This window comes from Dendropsophus ebraccatus, chromosome 13 (genome assembly GCF_027789765.1).
Source record: "Dendropsophus ebraccatus isolate aDenEbr1 chromosome 13, aDenEbr1.pat, whole genome shotgun sequence".
Taxonomy (NCBI): Eukaryota; Metazoa; Chordata; class Amphibia; order Anura; family Hylidae; genus Dendropsophus; species Dendropsophus ebraccatus.
In genome coordinates, this window is record NC_091466.1 from 77,211,440 (window position 1) to 77,217,439 (window position 6,000).

The 6,000-nt window shown below is 45.9% G+C and overlaps 1 long non-coding RNA gene across 2 annotated transcripts in view; it reads right to left on the bottom strand.

Moving 5' to 3' along the window:
• LOC138771436 (uncharacterized) overlaps positions 1 to 1,809 on the bottom strand; it is a 42,513-nt gene extending 40,704 nt beyond the window's left edge. For both annotated transcript variants that reach the window (XR_011359615.1, XR_011359616.1), the window contains exons 1-2: positions 1,572 to 1,809; positions 918 to 1,040 (exon numbers count right to left, since the gene is read on the bottom strand). This is a non-coding gene — a long non-coding RNA (uncharacterized lncRNA). The remainder of the gene's footprint in view (positions 1 to 917; positions 1,041 to 1,571) is intronic.
• Positions 1,810 to 6,000: the final 4,191 nt, after the last annotated feature.

Genomic DNA, 6,000 nt, shown 5'->3' on the forward strand with positions numbered 1-6,000 from the left:
TGGATTATAGTGTATACTCTGTGAGCCTGTACCTAGTGTTTCCAGTGGATTCCCTATAGGTTAGCTTTTCTTTAGGTCCTTCATCCTTGTAATTCTATATGGATTATAGTGTATACTCTGTAGCTTTGTAGCTAGTGTTTCCATTGGATTCCCTATAGGTTAGCTTTTCTTTAGGTCCTTCACCTGTGTTCTATATGGATTATAGTGTCTACTCTGTGAGCCTGTACCTAGTGTTTCCATTGGATTCCCTATAGGTTAGCTTTTCTTTAGGTCCTTCATCCTTGTAATTCTATATGGATTATAGTGTATACTCTGTGAGCCTGTACCTAGTTCTTCCAGTGGATTCCCTTTAGATTAGCCTTTCCTTAGGTCCTTCACCCTTTTAGTTCTACATGGATTATAGTGTATACTCTGTAGCTTTGTAGCTAGTGTTTCCCGTGGATTCCCTATAGGTTAGCTTTTCTTTAGGTTCTTCACCTGTGTTCTATATGGATTATAGTGTATGCTCTGTCAGTCTGTATATAGTGTTTCCCGTCTTTCTCCAGTACCTAGGTACCTCTTATTTGTGTAATCCTGACATTTTGTTACAGTTTCTGTCTCTGCTAAGGAGACTTAGTCTAGAGTTTCCATAAGGACATTGCCGGGACAGTGAGGACAGTCTTTCCATCGATGGAACAAGGCTTCTGAAACAGGATGCACTAGACCTGGAAGGGGGCAAATATGGTGCCTGAATAGGACCCCAAAGGCTTTCAGTCCTCTCAGGCGTCATCCAGCGTATTGTGGCAGCAGGAGCAGCAATCTCCGGACACATAGAATGGAGTGACGCTCATTTTCAGGTGATTATTATGTTGCGTTTTTCCACCATTCTGTATTATACACAGATTTCAATGGAATTTAATTTCCTGCACATCCATTACCTTCTTTGTCGTTCCTTCCCGCTAACCCCGTCCACGTCTTCTCTGTATTCATCTCCGTCAGGCGATTCAGCCGGTGCCGACCAGAGAAGAATCGGAGCTTGTTCCTTTTCCAGGTGTGAAAGGCTAATTGTGGAAGAATAAGATGTGAGACATGAAACAGATTCTGCATATGAGCCCGGCAGAAACCTTCCAGGGACCGGCGGAATAATTGCAGCGTTTTGTGAGGTTTCTTTTATTGTAAATTGTTAACGGAGAACACGGAAAGTCAGCGGAGGGAAGAGGAGCCGAGCCCGGGACTTGGGGTTCAGGGGTTACCCCCAATAATAGAACAAAGACTCCAGTCACTCACCGATGGCTAAACTCTACCGAACTGTAAAAACTTCTCAAGAAGTTGGGCTGGTATACGTAAGAACAACAGGAGACACCATCATACCCCCAATGTACACATCATATATACCACACATCACTGGGTGGGTGTTTCAGTCTATACGGTAAACAGTATGGCCATTCTGTGTGTCAGTTTCTTCCCACTATATGCTCCAATAGGATCAACAGTTGGCTGCACCTAAGTGCCATATGACTATGCTGTAAATGCTGAAGAAAAACACATCCTAGGTGGTCTAGGGAGACAAAAAAGACTTGATGGTAACATACCTGGTGGTCTAGGCTGGTAAAGGAGTTGATTAGTTATACCCTGGTGGTGTAGGCTGGTGAAGGAGTTGATCAGTTATTCCCTGGTGGTGTAGGCTGGTGAAGGAGTTGGTCAGTTATTCCCTGGTGGTGTAGACTGGTGAAGGAGTTGATCAGTTATTCCCTGGTGGTGTAGGCTGGTGAAGGAGTTGGTCAGTTATTCTCTGGTGGTGTAGGGTGGTGAAGGAGTTGATCAGTTATTCCCTGGTGGTCTAGGCTGGTGAAGGAGTTGGTCAGTTATTCCCTGGTGGTGTAGGCTGGTGAAGGAGTTGGTCAGTTATTCTCTGGTGGTGTAGGGTGGTGAAGGAGTTGATCAGTTATTCCCTGGTGGTGTAGGCTGGTGAAGGAGTTGGTCAGTTATTCCCTGGTGGTGTAGGCTGGTGAAGGAGTTGATCAGTTATTCCCTGGTGGTGTAGGGTGGTGAAGGAGTTGATCAGTTATTCCTTAGTGGTGTAGGGTGGTGAAGGAGTTGATTAGTTACACCCTAGTGGTCTAGGCTGGTGAAGGGGGCTCTCAGTATGCTCCAGGTGGTCTTAGGTGGCAAAGGAAATAATGGTTAAGATGTTGGGTGAGTGGGTGGGGGGAATTCACCATGCTTGTACCACATATAGTCTTCCCTACCCTAGGCCACCAGGCTTTCACCCTATATAGTCTTCCCTTCCGTAGACCACCAGGTTTGTACCACATATAGTCTTCCATTCTCTAGGTCACCAGGCTTGTACCAAATATAGTCATCCCTTCTCTAGGCCACCAGGTTTGTACCGATTATAGTCTTCCATTCTGTAGGCCACCAGGTTTTTACAGCATATATTCCTCCCTACCCTAGACCACCAGGCTTGTACCATATATAGTCTTCCCTTCTCTAGGACACATGGCGTTTACTGCATACGGTCTTCCCTACCCTAGACCACCAGGTTTGTACCACATTTAGTCTTCCCCACCATAGACTACCAGACTTGTACTGCATATAGTCTTTTCTATCCAAGGCCACCAGGGTTGTACAGAATTTAGTCTTCTCTACCCTAAACAACCATGGTGTTACTAAGTATAGTTTTCTTTTCTCTAAACCACCAGAGTTATACCTAGTATAATAATCTTTTCCCTAGATCACCACAATGGTTATACCTAGTATAGTCTTATTTACCATAGACCACCAAGGATATACCAAATATATGTGGTGTACCCCCGGAGGTGTTGTGTCGGAGGAGAGGCCGGTCACTTGCTAGGTGGTCAGGTGTGACTCCACTCCGGTGATGGTTGGCTGAGAGACCTTGCAGTGTTAACTTGTGACACCAGTGCCGGGTAGGCACACAGGTGTGATGGCATGCCTGCTTTTATTTTATAAGGCAGGTTGTATCCTTTTCCGCTGTGGTCAGTGTCCTGCCATGTTGCTACCGGGTCCCTTGGGATAATATCACGGATGGCCAGAGTGGTGTAATGACCCTTCCGGATAAAAGAAGAACACCTGTGTCCGTGTGTTGACTCTGAGTAAGTCTTCACACCACCTTATGCCCACTAGACTCGGCTGAACCTTCCTAATTGGTGACACAGGCCCCAGACCTTGTTACCTGGGATGAGCGGAGTGCTGAGGGTTCCCTGCTGAGTTCATAGGCTACTGCAACTTTGTTCCACCAAAATTAGTTCCTAGCTCTTTGGCTTTTGTGGATACTGTCCTGGACTGTTACTTCTCCTTGTCCACAGCGTGGGTTGAGGTTGTCTCTGGCTTGTCCTCTCCTAAGAGGCTTTAACACTGCATAGTGTTTGGTCACATCACTAGTAGTAAAGTTGTTGGAAGTGTACCGCCTTGCGTCCTTCCCATACGGGGTGCTAGATAAGACTGAACTGCTGTACGGGGACCTGGCAGAGGGTCAGGGGTCAGATAGGACCACTGTGGAGAGCTATCTGGCTTGTGTCCTTCTTCCACAATGTCCAGAATGAAAGACCTTTGCTCCTCCTCCACCCATGTGACTTACTTCCTCTCCAGCGTGTAAAGTGCGCTGTAAGTGGGTGAAGAGTGCAACAGAAGAAGAAAGGAGGGAGATGAAAGGAAAGTAGAAAGCTAGACTTCTACTGGTCTACAGATTCAGGTGACAAACAGAAAACAATAACCCTTTACAATCCTTCAGCTGTGCAGCTTCTATACACATATACATAATACAGCGACATCTAATAGCGAACTTTAGTACTACTTTCATCACCACAACAGTACACTAAGTACAGACTTTTGCAAAGGGTGTATATATACCTAACACCCGTGGTAGGACACCACATATACCCTTCTCTTCCCTAGACCACCAGGTCTATACCAAGTAACGTTTCCCTAGACCCCTAGAGGTGTAAGTGCTAATCAGGATTCAGGCTTGTAGAGTCACGTGACACGTTAGCCTGCTTTATGGTTTTTCATAGTTTTGTTCCAGCAATGTGATAATGGCTTCTAATGACTTTCTGAAAAGGGGAAAAATCTCACCTGACATTTCCCTCCTATTATGTTTCCTAAACGGCAATTTCACCGCTCACTTTTTTCCAGAGACGCCGGAAGAATCGTGATGTGTAACGCTGATTCCTGTCCGCTCAGAATAAGAGGAGACTCCGCCATAAATCAGTGCTGACTCCGCCAATTGACAGCATCCCGACTCATATCATTACATAGGACTGCAGGTGCCATCTACTACATTATCTGTACTCAGAGATATCACTGTGTTATCTGTGGTGTTACATAGGACTGCAGGTGCCATCTACTACATTATCTGTACTCACAGATATCACTGTGTTATCTGTGGTGTTATCAGGGCTGGATTAAAGGGAGGGCACCAGGGGCACGTGCCCAGGGGCCTCCACCACTTAGGGGCCCCCACCAGCTCGAACCCTTGCAGAACAGTGCTGCTTACCCAGGATATCAGGCCATGTAATAGGGCCCTAACACAGTGGGCAACAGCGCGCAGAAAGTGCTGTGTTCTCACATTGCGTTATTAACACAAACACAATGTGGGAATACACTCTGATACTAAATCCACTCCCCCCCGATCCTGTCTCTAGGGCCTGGCATCTTCCCCTGTACTGCAGCCTCTAGTGACCACGTGCATAACAAAAGAGGATGCTGACCCATACAGCCAGGAGCGAGGAGGGGTCTGTGCTAATTCACCTACAATAAGCTGCCATCTGTATAGATATTGGTATAGTTTATTTATTTATTTTTTTGGGGGGGATTGTCGCCCGGGGCCTCCACCAACCTTAATCCGGCCCTGGGTGTTACATAGGACTAGGGATGGTCCGAACCGAGTTCGTACGGAGTTCATACGAACCCGAACCATCCGCAATGATTACCGCTGTCTGCCCGCTCTGTGCAGTGGGCGGATCCCTCGGGAGGAACGCCTGGAAAACTGGGATACAGCCATAGCCATAGGCTGTATCCTAGTTTTCCAGGCGGTCCTCCCGCTGTATCCGCCCACTGCACGAGATGGGCAGACAGCGGTAATCATTGCGGATGGTTCGGGTTCATATGAACTCCGTACGGACCATCCCTACATAGGACTGCAGGTGACATCTACTACATTATCTGTACTCAGAGATATCACTGTATTATATGTGGTGTTACATAGGACTGCAGGTGACAGCTACTACATTACCTGTACTCAGACATATCACTGTGTTATCTGTGGTGTTACATAGGACTGCAGGTGACAGCTACTACATTACCTGTACTCAGACATATCACTGTGTTATCTGTGGTGTTACATAGGACTGCAGGTGACTACTACATTATCTGTGCTCAGAGATATCGCTGTGTTATCTCTGGTATTACATAGGACTGCAGGTGACATCTACATTATCTGTACTCAAAAATATCACTGTGTTATCTGTGCTGTTACATAGGACTACAGGTGACATCTACATTATCTGTACTCAGAGATATCACTGTGTTAACTGTGGTGTTACATAGGACTGCAGGTGACAGCTACTACATTATCTGTACTCAGAGATATCACTGTGTTATCTGTGCTGTTACATAGGACTGCAGGTGACATCTATTATATTGTCTGTACTCAAAGATGTCACTGTGTTATCTGTGGTGTTACATAGGACTGCAGGTGACATCTACTACATTATCTGTACTCAGAGATATCACTGTGTTATCTGTGCTGTTACATAGGACTGCAGGTGACATCTACTACATTATCTGTACTCAGAGATATCACTGTGTTATCTGTGCTGTTACATAGGACTGCAGGTGACATCTACTACATTAGCTGTACTCAGTGATATCACTGTTTTCTGTGGTGTTACATAGGACTGCAGGTGACATCTACTACATTATCTGTACTCAGAGATATCACTGTGTTATCTGTGCTGTTACATAGGACTGCAGGTGACATCTACTACATTAGCTGTACTC